The sequence below is a fragment of the Arvicanthis niloticus genome, chromosome 10 (genome assembly GCF_011762505.2).
Source record: "Arvicanthis niloticus isolate mArvNil1 chromosome 10, mArvNil1.pat.X, whole genome shotgun sequence".
NCBI lineage: Eukaryota > Metazoa > Chordata > Mammalia > Rodentia > Muridae > Arvicanthis > Arvicanthis niloticus.
In genome coordinates, this window is record NC_047667.1 from 80,510,910 (window position 1) to 80,527,009 (window position 16,100).

The 16,100-nt window shown below is 36.5% G+C and overlaps 1 pseudogene; it reads left to right on the plus strand.

The window, feature by feature from the left end:
• The first annotated feature begins 4,755 nt into the window (after nt 1-4,755).
• Nucleotides 4,756-9,180, plus strand: LOC143443641 (large ribosomal subunit protein eL8 pseudogene; annotated as a pseudogene).
• The last annotated feature ends 6,920 nt before the right edge of the window (nt 9,181-16,100 follow it).

Below are 16,100 nucleotides of genomic sequence, written 5' to 3' on the forward strand. Positions count from 1 at the left end.
GGAAGCAGAATTTGTTTCCTAATGCCTAATAATAGTTCGGTGAATCTGAACCTATAAAGAGATGTATAAGATTTATAGGCTAATATTGTCTACATAGTGAGATCATGGATAACTGGGATACATAGGTCAGACTGTACACATATATACTCCAGAAGAGAAAGAAGAGAGAGGAAGAAAAGCAGGAGAAGGAGGAGGGAAGTAGAAGAAGAAACAATGGAAAAATGAAGAAAAAAGAAAAGATGGAGAGAGGCAAAGGGAGAGGGAGGAAGGGAGAGAGAGAGAGAAAGAGAGAGAGAGAGAGAGAGAGAGAGAGAGAGAGAGAGAGAGAGAGAGAGAGAGAGAGAGAGAGAGAGAGCTCTATGTTAGGGACAAGGGGCAATTTAGACCATGTACAACTGAAGCATCTTCTACTGTCACTGTTGTTGTAAAGGAAATGTTAAACCTCCTACTAAAATCCCTGCTGTGACTCCTTTGCTCCGATGGAAGCTACCAGGAGAATGCTATGCACTCTTATTCCTATTTTCTAAGGATTTCATAGGCTTCTGATGTCGCAGCCAAATATTCCCCTCCTAAACACTTTCTCCCATCTCTTAACTTATATAATAACAAAATAATTTACTGTTTTATTAGATATGTAACTGTTTCCATTCCTCAATTGCCATGTAAGACTTAGGAATATCTTGGTCACTAATAGGTATTGTAAACTTCTAGAAGATAACATGGGAAGCCACTTTTCCATAAGACCTCTAAGAAGGTTCTAACATTCTTCCTCATGAACTCCTTCTCAGAGGTATTGCAATGCTGTCTGTCTCTACTGTTGTCCTCCTCAGACTGCCCTTCCCAATGCTGTCCTTTTAGAGTATAAATAATTATTCTATTATGTCACATACCTAGAAGAACAATCTTCCCCTTAAGCATCAACCAGAGACTTTCACAAATGCTCTTCACTTTACATTGTGTTCAGAAAGCAGTGATTTCTTTCGGATTAAGAACTGTATGTCAAGAAAAGACTGGCAGTTGCTGTACAAATGGATGACATGACTAGTCCACAGTTGATTAAGAAGAAGATTTTGATTGTTTTTATGAGGAAGAGAACACCCAGAGTCATCTGAAGCATCCAGAGAGAGAAGCAGACAGAAAATGATTAGCAAACTGAACTTGGCCATAATAGGAGAAAGGTGAGAGGAGAGAGATATGAAGAAAAAGAGAAAGGGCAGGCACAAAATAGTGAAGACCAAAATAGAGCATAACCTTTATAATATCTTATGAGAAGAATGTGAAACTTTGGGAAGGGAGGATCCTGAGCTAGAAGAAATTTAAAGTAAGTGAGGGAAGGGCAGGATTGAGAAATGTCGTAACATCAGGAGGACTCTGAAATATCTAACAGGTACCTATGTTACTGAGGGAGTCTGGAGGCCATTATGTTCTTGAGTATGCTAATATGCACCACAGACAACCATTTTTCATTCTGCTAATGAAAATGGCTAAGAGGGGAGCCAGCTTCATAAGTTCCTGAGGAATGATGGCTTTTGTATAACTGCTAGAATTTGGGAAAATGAAGTTTCCTTTGGACTTGACACTTTCCATTCTGATAGACTGATATATGGGCTTCTTCAGAACTTTTTGTAAACACATGAAGAAAGATGAGCTGCATCTGTTAAGGGGGCTTTCTTCAACTTCTTGATTCCTAAAGTCATGTGGTCCAAAGTCACCACTGAACTTGTCACCATCTTCTTGAGATTAGTTGTCATCTGGCCTCCTGGATCTTTGTGTATGCCCACTGTCTACATGTTGTCCCAATGTAGAATATCTTTCTTCATTTCTTCTTTTGCATGTGTATGCTGTGTAGGTGAGTATTCATGAAGGTGTGTTCATATGTATGTCCAAATGAGGTCCATACCTTCCTGCATTATTCTTCACCCTTTGATTTCAAACAGGCATCTTGCTGAACATGGTTCCTATGGATTTGGGATTTAGGCTTCCAATCAACTCTAATATCTGCTTCTTCCCTAACCTAGTGTTATTATATTTGACTTTTTACATTGATTCTGGGGGTTTTAAACTCAGGTCTTCATGCTATACAGCTACACTTTACCCACTGAGCTAACTCCTTAGGACTGTATGTTCATCTCTTTTCATGTCACTCTCCCATGAGAAAGAAAATGCTTCTTTTCTCCCATTTCACCATAGTACAAATATGGATTTTATTCTAATTACAAATCAATTACCACTACATACAGCATAATATTATTACACCCCCTATCTGTGTATTAAGTCAGTTTTCCTCTAACACAATAACAGTAAAGAAAAAGAAATTAGCCTTACAAGTGAGGTTGTTATGAAGAATAAAGCAGAACAGTTTTGGTGTTTTGGAAATTGGCTTTTGCATGGTTCTAATGCACTAGATAGGAGGTGATGTTGTTTGGCTTTTATATATGCCTTTTAGGATTTCCAATACATCACAACACCATACTTTCATTCCCAATTTTCCTTCCCATCTACTTAATTTGAAAATGAAAAGATACATGTTTAATCTGTGGGTGAGTGGATTTGTTTATTTGGGAAGTTGTAATGATTTTTCTTAATGATGCTCTCTTTACTATGTGAAAATAGGTTAAATTCTAAAAATATTGTTTGTCATTAGTGTAGCAACAGCCTCTGAAATCTAAATGCTAAGCACAGTACTGCATCTATTATTCTCTGTGACAAATAAGAAAGTCAAAACATCTAATAGATTATATAGTTTTTTTTCCTCCTGACAGATTTATTTATTCTTTCTTCTCTGAATAAGAAACCCACTCTTACAATCAGCCTTTATTTGTACCCAAGGTATAAAGGTAGAAAAGAGAACAAGCTAAACCTTGCTCTGAAAGGAGGATGACTGCAGTCATGTTTGGAGATCTTTAGGAAACCTACTCTGACTCATCAGCCTCAACTTGGACCCACGGCAGAGGAAGGAAAAGGAACAAACCAAACCTTGCTCTGAAAACTGAATGACTGCACTCATAATTGAAGCAGGGCGTGTAATTGCTAGCAGCTAATGGTAGGACATGAGAATTGAAGATATTTGTGCAGTAGCAGCAACTCTTCTTTGCCCATGGTTTATTTTCCTACTCATCTTATAGAGAAGATAGCTGTGGGAAAAGCACATCATGAGGGACTGTTTTGACATGTTTGTTGTGCATTCTACAAACCTGTTCTTTCATTTGAGTTAATGCCATTATTTAGGGCAACTGAGATTGTGTGTGTGTGTGTGTGTGTGTGTGTGTGTGTGTGTGTGTGTGTGTAATACATTGAAAAGTCGTAATTATAAGTAAAGTATTAGACTATAATAGTTAACATAATTGATTCTGTAGTTGTAGTGAACAACACATTAAAGCACTATGTCCTGAATATACTTTTAAAATGGGATCTGAGAATATGGGTCAAAGGGTAAAGGGCTTAAAACTTAAGCATAAGGATCTAAGTTCAGATACAAAAGAATCCATGTAGAAGCTGGGAGCTACAGTGTGTGCATAAGTCTATAACTCACACCTGGATGAGGCAGAAACAGGTGGATTTCTAAAATTTTCTATTGAGCTACTGTAGCCAAGAGCAAACCCAAGCTTCAGTGAGAGAGAAGAGAGTAATAGTGAGGAACATGCATATCTTTTAGTTACCTAGAATTCATTAAAGTGTTATGACCTTGGTGTAGAAAACTCTCAGGATTTCAGAAATAATATCCCAGTTTGACAAGAAGAGAAATGCTTTGTTCCTCAAACCAGGCCTATCCAAGGGCTGACTGCTGAAGAGAGATCATTTCTTAGACTCAAACTTAGCTGTGAGAAGCTCAAGGATGGAAGTGGACCAACAAATGTAGTCTTAGAAAGTAGCAATGGGGCCAGGCAGTGGTGGTGCACGCCATTAATCCCAGCACATGGGAGGCAGAGGCAGGTGGATTTTGAGTTCGAGGCCAGCCTGGTCTACAGAGTGAGTTCCAGGACAGCCAGGGTTACACAAAGAAACCCTGTCTCGAAAAACAAAACAAAACAAACAGCAACAACAACAACAACAACAACAACAACAAAGAAAGTAGCAATGGGGAATGGAAAACTGGAGATAGCCACCAGAAAGTCTGAGATTCCAGGAAAGCAAGAGGCTCCCAGGATCCAATAGGGATGACATTAACTGAAATAACCAACAAAGGGGACTGAGAACCTGCAGAGACCATGTCCAGAGGTTAGGCACAGACCCTGATTGAGGAATGGAGCCACCTACCCATCTCAAAAATATTTGCCCAGAATTACTCCTGTCTAAAAGAATTACAGAGACAAAGAGTGGAGCAGAGACTGAAAGAAAAACTGTCTAGAGACTGTTCCACCTGGGGATCCATCCCATATGTAGCCACCAAACACAGACATTATTGCTGATGCCAAGAAGTGCTTGGTGGTGACAGGAAACTAATATAGCTGTCTCCTGAGAGGCTCTGCCAGACCCATACCAATACAGATGTGGATGTTTGCAGCTACCCATCAGACTGAGCATGGGGTCCCCAATGGAGGAGTTAAGGGGAAGGACTGAAGAAACAGTAGGAGTTTTCAACCCCAAAGGAAGAAAAACAATATCAACCAACAAAACACCCCAGAGCTCCCAGGAACTAAAACACCAACCAAAGAATATACATGGAGGGACCCGTGTATCCAACTGCATATGTAGCAGAGGATGACCTTATCTGGCATCAATGGGAGGAGAGGCCCTTGGTCCTGTTAAGGCTCGATGCCTGAGGATAGAGGTATGTTAGAGTGGTAAAGTGGGAGGGGCAGTGTGTTTGGGAGCACCTTCATAAAAGCAGGGGCAGGGGGATGGGATAGGGAGGATTGCAGTGGGAAAACCAGAAAGGGGGATAACATTAAAATGTAATTAAATAAAATAACCAATAAAAATTTTTAAAAATGTAAGTTCTGGTATTTTAAAAATAAAGATTATAAATTATAAATAATTTATTACAATAAAAAAGTAAATTAAAATTTAACTATTAATAAATTTTCAGTCTTATGAACTTGTTTGGAGATCTCATGGCTTATGTTCACTGTCATCTTGCTTTAATCTGGAATCAACTTAGAGATGTAAGACCATAGGGTATTTCTAAGAATGTTTTTCTATCTTTTTCCCATATCTCAGCATGATTCACTTTCACAGTCATTATTACATTTAAGGTACTCACTTTGCAATTTAAAAAAATACTTAGATAATTAAGTGACTATATAAACTAATAGATCATTAATAAATTCATAGCTAAGTATAAAGATAATGAAGAGTTCATTTTATGGAAGACCTTATTCTGGTAAGACCCCAGTGTGAGACATGTACTCACCTCATGATCATGAGCAAAACCATTCTCTGAAACCTACTTTCTTCTGGACACCAGAAAATACAGATTTATCAGTGATTACAGAATCTCAGTGGACTTTTAACTCTTTTGGATTGTCTTGCCATATTTATACACAAGTTTCAAAGAAATTGTGTGAATTAATTCAGTTATATCCTTCAGATAATACATAGCCTCCAGGAAGAACTCTGGATGCTAAGATATAACAACATGCCAGTACAGTGGTCACATATTTGCATACATTTTCATCATGGCAAGTGAACCTTTGAGATTAGCAGACTCACTTGGATGAGTCAAGCATGAAATAATCAAAGGCTTGCTCCTTCTTTGAACTGTGGAACTAAGAATACACCTTAGAAAAGTTACTTTAATGTGTAAAATTAGTAGCTTGACCAGCAAGGCCAAACATAGTATAAGAAAAGACCATTTTCCAGGTAAATGCTGCTATCATAGGATGTAACAAGGAGCTGCCAAAAATTTGTGTGCATATAGGGAAGCCTAGATGTATGACTGCTCTGAGCAATGAGGGACAGAGGCTCAGGGAAAGACAAAGAGAGGAGAAGAATTGCAAATGGGCTGACATAGTTATTACTACCAAAATAATAAAGGAATGCTTACAACTGCAAGTGAAAACTCACTTATAGAAAGACCAATGAGACTTTACTGTTTCATGAAGGTAACTAAATGAGCATAGACTACTGACATAACATGGATCAGATACAAACAGTATATGGATTAGTCTTGCATAATGTGCATATTTTGTTTATATCTGTGCCATGGAATGGATTCCACAGTCTTAGATGGTTTTAAAAATTCAAAGGAAAAACACAATTGTCTAACATATAAAACAATCTGCGAGTTTCAGATTTCACTGTACAAATTAAAGTTGGACTGAAAAGCCCGATTATTTGTATATATAACATCTACATGCACAGTGATATATAAAAATTGAGTTGTGACACCATCATGTGACAGCCTAAATTATATATTATTTGACATTTTGCCAAAATCATGTCTAACTTTTGGTCCAGCAAAAGAAATAATATTTGCTTTTTAACCTGATACATATTTACATTTAGAATTTTAAAAAGATTTTTAAAATCTCTTTCATGTAAATAAGAGCATTTTTTTCTCATGTATTCCTGAACAACAGAAGAGGGAATTGGATTCCATTAGAGATAGTTGTGAGACACCATGTGCTTGCTGGTAATAAAAACCAGGACCTATAGAAGAACAGAGGAGTTGGTGCTGTTAACTTCTGAGTTATTTATCCAGATACCCACTCATAGGATATCATAGCTATATCTCTGTTTTGTCAAGACAAAACACCATGTCCAAGGCAACTTATAAAAGCAACTGTTTGTTTGGGAGCTTGCTTACAGTTTCAGAAAGTAAGTTTCTGCCCTTTCTAATGGGGAGCATGGGAGCAGGCAGGCAAGCATAGAGCATAGGAACAGTAGCTGAGAACATACATCTAATCTACAAGTGTTAAGCAGGGAAAGAGAAAAAAGAGAAAGAGAAAAAGAGAAAGAGAGAGAGAGGAGAGCCAGAAATAGAAAGAAACACAGGGATTGAAACAGAGAAAGAAAAGAGAGACAGAGAAAAACAAAGGGGAAGCAACAGAGTGACAGAGATTTATTGATATTGAGAACTAGCAATGGCATGTGCTTTTGAACTTCAAATTCTCTCCTAGGGACACACTACCTCCAAAACGGCCATACATCATAATATTTCCAAAGTCCTTCCCATAAGGAACTAATAATTCAAACATGTGAACCTCTGTGCGCCATTATTATTTAAACCACTATCAATGATTTATCTTGATTTTCGATTTGATGTACTTTAGAATCATCACGGAACCAAACATCTTCATGTGTTTGTGAGGGATTATCACCATTGTGTTTGCTGAGCATGAGCTAGAGTTCCAGGCTCAATAAAGAAAAAAAGCAATGTGAGCTTCAGCATTTTTTTTTTCTTTTTTTCCTGTGATAAATAAGTGACAAGTCTTATCAAGGAAAAAAAAGCCAATTATTTCTTCAGGGTCAGTACACAGAATCTGAAGTCTAAAAGGGGCCAAGTCTATTTTTCAAGCTGGCAGCCAAACTTGGTAATATGTAACAGTCTCTTCTACATGGTACCAGTTTTTGAATCAAACCTGTAGGATTGAAGGGGTCATGAACAGAAGCTGAGATTTGGCACCTTGTGGAGGGTTGGAGTCCCTAAAGGAGCAAGAATCACCATTGTAAATGGTGTAATCCCAGTCACAGTGGAGATCCCAGCATACAGGAGATGACATAACCATCAGATGATGATCAAAAAAAGTGACAGATATGTACTGGAGCTAACTTTAGACTGTGAGATGAATTAAGTGTTGTGAATTGCAGAGCCAAACAAGTGGAGTTCCGCAAGCACTTTGTAGTCCAGAAGATTGTGAGAGAATCCTGAATACCATGCTATAGGATTTCACTATTGGCATTTTTTCCCCTGGTTCCTCCATTTTGTAAGAAAAAAGTATGTAATTTATTTTGAACGTTTAGGAGCTCACAGTTAAGAGACTTTGGATTTGGTAAAGAATTTGAAATGTTAAAGTATGTGAATGTTTACAAGAGAGAGAGAGAGAGAGAGCATGGCAGTTTAAAAATGACAATATATTTTATCTTGTAGTGTTAACATGAAATATTGGGAATAAACAAGATTTAGTAGTGATATCTCTGTGTCAAATTGAAAAGGGGTCGATTGTGTTGGATAGGTTTTGTCAACATGACCTAAACTAGAATCATGTGGGAAAAGGGAATCTTAGTTAAAGAACTGTCTCTATTAGATTGACATGTGAGCATGTCTATAGTACATTTTCTTGATTACTAATTAACGTGGAGAAGCTAAGCCTTTTGTCAGCAGTGCTACTCCTGGGCAGAAGGTCTTGAGTTTTTTAAGAAAGCAGGCAGTTTCTAAGGATCTTTGGCCCTCATATATTTTCTACAGTTCTCTTTTCTTTCTCTCACTTCCAGCTGAGCAAAAGTCACAAAGAAAGAAAGCAGAGGGGAAAAGTTGACTCTTGCCTCTGTAATAGTGATTAAACCAGAGGACAACAACTTGGTGAATCTTCTGCTTGAGAAAAGGCTCAACAAATTCAGCCTTGGACAGGATGCCGAGCCCAAAAGTGACCTCATATGCTTTGTCAAATGGCCTTGCTACATCAGGCTGCAGCAGCAAAGGTCACCTTCTGTAAGGAGCTCCAAATCCCTCCAGCCATCAACCAGTTCATCCAGGCACTAGACTGGCAAACAGCTATGCAGCTGCTTAAGTTTGTCCAGTTGTACAGTCCTGAGACAAAGCTAGAAATGCAGCAATACCTGCTGATTCATGCTGAGAAGAGGGCTACTGGCAAAGGGTTTGTCCTGATTAAGAGACCATCTATTCTTGCAGTGTGGGACAATACAGTAACCCTACTGGTAAAGATCAAGAAATCTCAGCTGGTGGTAATCAGTCCATTGAGCTGATGGTCTTCCTGCCTGCTCTGTGTCTTAAGATATTTGTCCTCTACTGCATCACCAAGGGAAATTCCAGACAGGGATAGCTCATACTCAGAAAGACACACACCACTGTTCCCTTCATACAGGTTAGCCAAGAAGGTAGAGGAACTCTGCCAAAACTAATGGAAGCTCTCAGGACCAGATACAATGGTAAATAATAAAAAGATCCACTGGTACTGGAGATATAATTTTCTGGGTCACAAATCTTTGACTGGCACTGCCAATATAGAATAGGCAAAGGCCAAAGAACTTGCAACTAAATTAAGTGTTGCAAGCTAAATTCTCTGTACTTAAATATAACTTTAAATTATCTCTCCCCCTAAAAAAAGAGTGAAAGAAAAAGGAAAAAAAATAACGGAACAAAATAAGGAAGCCAAACAAAATAAGGGAAGCAAGCCAGTAAGCAGCATCCCACCATGGTTCCTATTCCTGCTCTTTCTTGAATTCTTGCCCTAACTTTTCTCAGTGATGGATTCTGATTGGAATGTATAAGCTAAATAAATATTTTTCTCCCCTGGTTGTTTTGGCAGGTGTTTTCACACAGTAACAGATGATGGCAAAGTATTGCGCCCCTGGCAGGAGCTAAGATGCCAATGTTGAGTTCTTCACCTTTCTCGCCATCTTTGTCACTACAGTTTTCAAGTATCTTCCACTTCCTTCTGTGCTTTCCCCAAGCAATTCGCAATTCTTGTTAGGATCACAGGATCACCTTAATCACCTTTTTTTTCATTTGTTTGTTTGTTAAACCTCATGACAGTTTAGATAGTAATGTTTCCTATAACACTAAGATATTTGATCACTTGATATCTATCAATTTTGGTACCTAGATAATATTTCTTGATCTTATATTTTGATCCATGTTTAAACAGTTTTTGTTCTATAGGCTATTCATTTCTAAAATCTCTTAAAATTTTTACTCACTAAAATATCTGTAGAATTTATTTTTCATTATTTTATGTAGTTCTGTGTCCCTAAGTCTTCATGTCTGTCTCTTTCTTATTTTCCTTTGTTTCTTGTTTAATTTAATTTAAATTAATTTAGTTTTTTACCTATTCACATTACATCCTGCTCACTGCCCTACCCCCTGTCATGCCCACCTACAATGCTTTCCCTACTCCCTCACATTCTCCTCTGTGTGGGTGCCCACCTCCCTGCATATCTCCCTACCCTAGTACATCAAGTCTCTGTGCCTCCTCTCTCACTGAGACCAGACAAGGTAGTCCAACTAAAAGAACGTATCCCAAGAATAGGTAACAGCTTTTAGATTAGCCCCATTTCCATTTCCAGTTGTTTAGTACACACATGAAAGCCAAGTTGTACATCTCCTACTTATGTGCAGGAGGCTTGGGTCCAGCCTGTGTATGGTCTTTGGTTGGTGTTTCAGAATCTGAGAGTCCCAAGGGTCTAGGTTAGTTGACTCTGTTGTTATCCCTTAGAGTTCTTATTCCCTTCAGGGACCATAATCCATTCTTCTATTTTTCCATAAGTCTTTAAGCTCCATTCACAGTTTGACTGTGGGTATCTGTATTGGTCTGAGTCATCTGCTGGATGAATCCTCTCAGAAAATAATATGGTCCTATCTGCAAGCATAACAGACCATCATTAATAGTGTTAGGATTGGTGCTTGCCCATGGTATGGGTCTCAAGTTGGCTGGTTATTGATGGGCCATTCCCACAGTCTCTGCTCCATCCCCTTTGTCTGCATTTCTGGTAGACAGGGTAAATTTTGGGTTGAAAGTTTGTGGGTGGGTTGGTTTTTCTATTACTCCACTGGGGTTCTAGCCTGGCTATGGGAGGTAGCCATTTCATGTCTCATATCTCTAATTTTATGACACACAGCTATTGATTCTTGGATGCCTCCCTAATCCCAGGTCTCAGTCTTGTCCTGGAGATGCCCCTACCTCCTTGTCCCATGTCAGTTACAGATGTGCAATCATTTTCATGACCATCTAGCCATTTCTTCTGTCCTTCCATATATGTTATCCTGAATTGCCATTCTCCTTGCCATTCCCCATCTCAACCCCAGTTCTCTCCCTCCATCTGCCTTTTAGAACTATCTCATTCCCCTTTCTAAGTAAGATTCAAGCTTCTATTTTTGGGCCTTTCTTCTTGTTCAGCTTCTTTTAGTCTTTGGAGTATAGCATGGTAGCCTTTAATGTCAAATATCCAGTTATAAGTAAATACATGCATGAATGTCCTTTTGGTACTGAGTTACCTCACTCAATATGATATTTTCAGTTTCATCCTCTTGACTGCAAAATTTGTGATGGCATTGTTTTTAATAGCTAAATAGTATCTCATTGGGTAGATATACAAAATTTTCTTTATCTATTCTTCAGTTGAGGTACATCTATGTTGCTTAGAGTTTCTGGCTATTATGAATAAAGCTGCTATAAATAGAACTGAAAGATTGTCTTTGTGGGACCATCTTTTGTGGACCATCTTTTGGGTATACATGCCCAGGAGTAGTATAACTCGGACTTGAGGTAGAATTATTCACAGTTTCCTGAGAAACCCCCAAATTGCAATGCAAAGTGGCCATACACATTGACTTTCCCTCCAACAATGAAGAAGTGTTAACGTTGTTCCACATCCTCCCCAGCATGTGCTATCTCTTCTGATAAGTATAAGATGGAACCACACAGTTGTTTTAATTTGCATTTTTCTTATGTTTAAGGACTTTGAACATTTCTTTAAGTGCTTCTTGGCCATTCAAAATTTCTCTATTGATAAATATCACTTTAGCTTTTTGTCCTACTATTTAATTGAGTTAAATGTGTTGTTAATGTTGAACTACTTGAGTTCTTTGCAAATATTGGATATTGGCCTTCTGTCAGATGTAGGGTTTATGAAGATCCTTTCCCAACTTGTAGGATGACATTTTGTCCTGTAGACATTGTCCTTGGCTTTGCAGTTTCATGAGGTCCCAGTTGTCAATGTTTAGTCTTAGGGCCTGAGATATTAGAATTCTGTTCAGGTAATTGTGTCTAATACTGATATGTTCAATGGTATGTCCAAATTTCTTTTCTATGAGATTTAGTTTATCCAGTTTTATATTGATGTGGTTTATCCACTTGGACTTGAGTTTTTGCAGGGTGATAAATATGGATCTATTTTATTCTTCTATATTAAGACATGAAGTTAGATCAGCCTCATTTGTTGAAGATGCTTTCATTTTTTAATAGTATGATATTCTTTTATCAAAATGTGTCCATAATTATGTAGGTTTATTGCTGCTTTTTGATTCAATTTTAATGATCAACATATCTGTTTCTATACTAATGCCCATGCAGTTTTTATCACTATTTTTCTATAGTGCAACTTGAGATAAGGGATGGTGATTCTTCCAGAATTGTTTTATTGTTCAGGATTGTTTCGGCAATCCTGGGTGTTTTGTTTTCTATATGAAATTGAGAATTGTTCTTTCAAGGTCTATAAAAAGCTTTGTTAGAAGTTTGATGAGGATTACATTGAATTTTATATTTCATTTGGTAAGGTGGACATTTTAAATATATTTCTATCTATCTATGAGCATGGCAGATCTTTCTACCTTCTGATTTTTTTTCAAACTATTTTGTTTTATGGACTTGAGGTTCTTGACATACAGATATTTCACTTGCTCAGTTAGAGTTAAAACAAGATATTTTACATTATTCATGGGTATTATAAAGGGTATTGTTTCTCTAATTTCTTTCTCATTTTATTTATCATTTGTTTAAAGGCGGGCTACTGATTTCTTTGAGTTAATTTTGCATCCATTCACTTTGCTAAAGGTGTTTATCTGCTACAGCAGTTTTCTGGTAGAATTTTTGAAGTTGCCTATGTATACTATCATATTATCTGCAAATAGAAATACTTTTACTTCTTCCTATCAAATTTGTATACCTTTTATCTTCTTTGGTTGTCTATTGCTCTGGCTAGAATTTCAAGTACAATATTTAATAGATACTGAGAGAGTGAGCAGCCTTTTTGTGTTCCTTATTTCAGTGGAATAGTTTAATTTTATTTCTATTTAGATTGGTGTTTGCTAGTTTCTTGCTGCATATTGCTTTGATTATGTTTAGGTATGTACCATGTATTCCTGATACCTTTAAGACTTTTAACATGAAGGGATGTTATATTTTGTCAAAGGTATTTTTTTTTTAGCATCTAACAAGATAATCATGTGATTTACTTTTCAGTTTGTTTATAAGGTGAATAACATTGATGGATTTTTGGTTATTGAACCATCTCTGCATCCCTGGGGTGAAGTCAGCTTGATTTTAATGGATGATATCTTTGATATGTTCCTAGATTCAATTTGAGAGTATTTTATTGAGTATTTTTGTATCAATGTTTATAAAAGAAATTGGTCTCTTTCTTTTTTAAAGTTTTCTTTCTTTCTTAAGTCTTTGTGTGGTTTAAGTATCAGGGTCACTGTGGCCTCATAGAATGAATTTGGCATGCTCCTTCTCTTTTTACTTTCTGTAATAATTTGAGGATGATTTGTATTAGCCCCCCACCCCCTTTTTTTTAAAGTCTGGCAGAATTTTGCACTAAAACAATGTAGACCTGGACTTTCTTTAATTGGGAACCTGCTAATGACTGCTTGTATTACTTTAGAAGTTATATTGATATTGATTTAACTTTGGTCAGTGGTCTAGAAAGTGATCCATTTTGTAACGATTTTCCAATTTTGAAGTAAGGCCTAATTATTCTAATTTTTTCAGTATCACTTGTTATGTCTCCATTTTAATTACTGATTTTATTTATTTGGATACTCTCTGTCTCTTTTTAGTTTGACTAAGGGTTTGTCTATTTTGTTGATTTTCTCAAGAAATCAGCTTGTGGTGTCATTGATTGTTTGTACTGTTTTCTTTACTTCTAACTGACAGTGTTAAACACTGATTTTGATTATATCCTGCTTTCTACTCCTCTTCTACTCTTTGATGTGTTTGCTGTTGTGGCTGCCACTGCTACTGCTGCTACTTCTCCTTCTCCTTCTTTTTCCTAGAGCTTTCTATTGTAATTTTTGGAAGCACTTATTGTTTTTTCCTTGCTCTTCATACTTTTTTTTTTTTTTTTGGATCCCATTAGTGTGGTATGTTGTGTCTTCATTTTCATTGAAATCTAGAAAGTCTTTCATTTCTTTACGTCTTCTTTTACCCAGAGATCATTGAGTAGAGAGTTGGTTGGTTTTCATGAGTGTGTAGATCTTCCAGTGTTTCTGTTGTTGAAGTTCAGGTTTAATCCATGGTGGTCTTATAAATTACAATTCTCTTATATCTGTTGAGGCTTGTTTTGTGACTGACTATATGATCAATTTTCGGGCAGGATTCATGAGGTACTGAGAAGAAATTATATTCTTTAGTGTTTGCATGATTCATTCTATACATATATACTAAGTCCATTTGATTCAGAATGTCTCTTATTTTTATTATTTCTCTTTTATTATTTCTCTTTTTGTCTGGCTGACCTGTCAGTTGGTGAGAGTAGGGTAGTGAAGTCTTTCACTACTAATATTTGGGGTTCAATTTGTGATTTAATCTTTGGCAATGTTTCTTTAACAAATGTGGGTGCCCTTGTGTTTGGAGCATAGATATTTAAAATTAAACATCTTGGTAGATTTTTCTTTTGAAGAGTATAAAATGTCCTTCTCTTTCTTTTGATTAATGTTTTTTGAAAGTTTATTTATTTATTTATTTTACTTACTAGAATGGACACTGCAGATTGCTTTTTTGGTCCTTTGCTTTGAAAACTATTTTTCAGACATTTACTCTTAGGTAACATCTATTTATGTTACTTAGGTGTGTTTCTTGTATGCAGCAGAATGATAGATCCTGTTTTCGTGTTCATTTTGTTAGCCTATGTCTTTTTATTTGGGAATTGAATCCATTGATGTTGAGAGTTATTAATGACCAGTGATTGTTATGTCCTGTTATTTTGATGTTGATGGTGTGTTTGTGTGTGTGTGTGTGTGTGTGTGTGTGTGTGTGTGTATGTGTGTGTGTGTGCGTGTGTTGTATTGGTGTGTGCTTTTGTTTTCTGATGGTATGGAATTACTTATTTCCTGTGGGTTTTTTTGGATGTAGTTATCATTCTTCGGTTGGAGTTTTCCTTCTAATATTTTCTATAATGTTGGATTTGTGGATACCTATAATTTTAATTTTGGATTTGTCCTGAAATATCGTGTTGTCTCCATCTATAGAGAACAATGTTTTTCTGGGTAAAGTATTATAATTTCAAATCTGTGGTTTTTTAGAGGTTGAACAATATCTGTTAAGGAATTTTTAGCTTTTAGAGTCTGTATTGAGAAATCACGTGTAATTTTGATATGTCTACCTTTGTTATCTAACCTTTTCTATTGCTGCTTTTCATATTCTTTGTTTCTTTTGTACATTATCTGTTTTGATTATTATGTGACAGGAGGATTTTCTATTCTGGTCCAGTCTAATTAGTGTTCTATAAGACTCTTATATATTTATATGCATCTTTTTCTTTAGGTTGGGAAAGTTTTCTTTTATGATTTTGTTGAGAATATAATCTGGGCCTTGGGGATTCTTCACTTTCTTCTATTCCTATTATGTTTAGATGAGGTCTTTCTACAGTACCCCAGATTTTCTGGATGTTTAGTGTCAGGAATTTTTTAGATTTAACATTTTCTTTGACTGATGTCTCAATTTCTTCTATTCAATTTTCTACTCCTCATATTCTCCCTTCTATGTATTCTGTTGTTGATGCTTGCATCTGTTGTTCCTGTTTTCTTCCCTAGTTTTACTATCTCCAGGCTTTCCTCAGTTTGTGTTTATTTATTGATTCTCTTTCCACTTTCAGGTCTTGCTCAAATTTATTCATTTCCTTCTCTTGTTTAATTGTATTTTCCTGTATGTCTTTAAGGTATGTATTTGTTTCATCTTTAAAGACCTCTTTCTCTTTGATTGTATTTTCCTGTATTTATTATATGCATTTATTCATTTCCTCTTTAAAGGACTCTAACATCTTTTTAAGATTGAATTTAAGGACATTTTCTTGTTATTTTGGTTGTTTCAGGATATCCTTGGTTTGCTGTAGTGGGATAGCTATACTTTGAGCATGTCATATTGTCGTGAATTTTGTTGATCCTGTTTCTTCAAGGGCCTTTAGCCATCTGGATGGTTTTGGTCACTGAATGTTCTTCTTATAGTAGGTAATGGGATGGAGATGAATCTCAATGTTCCTGC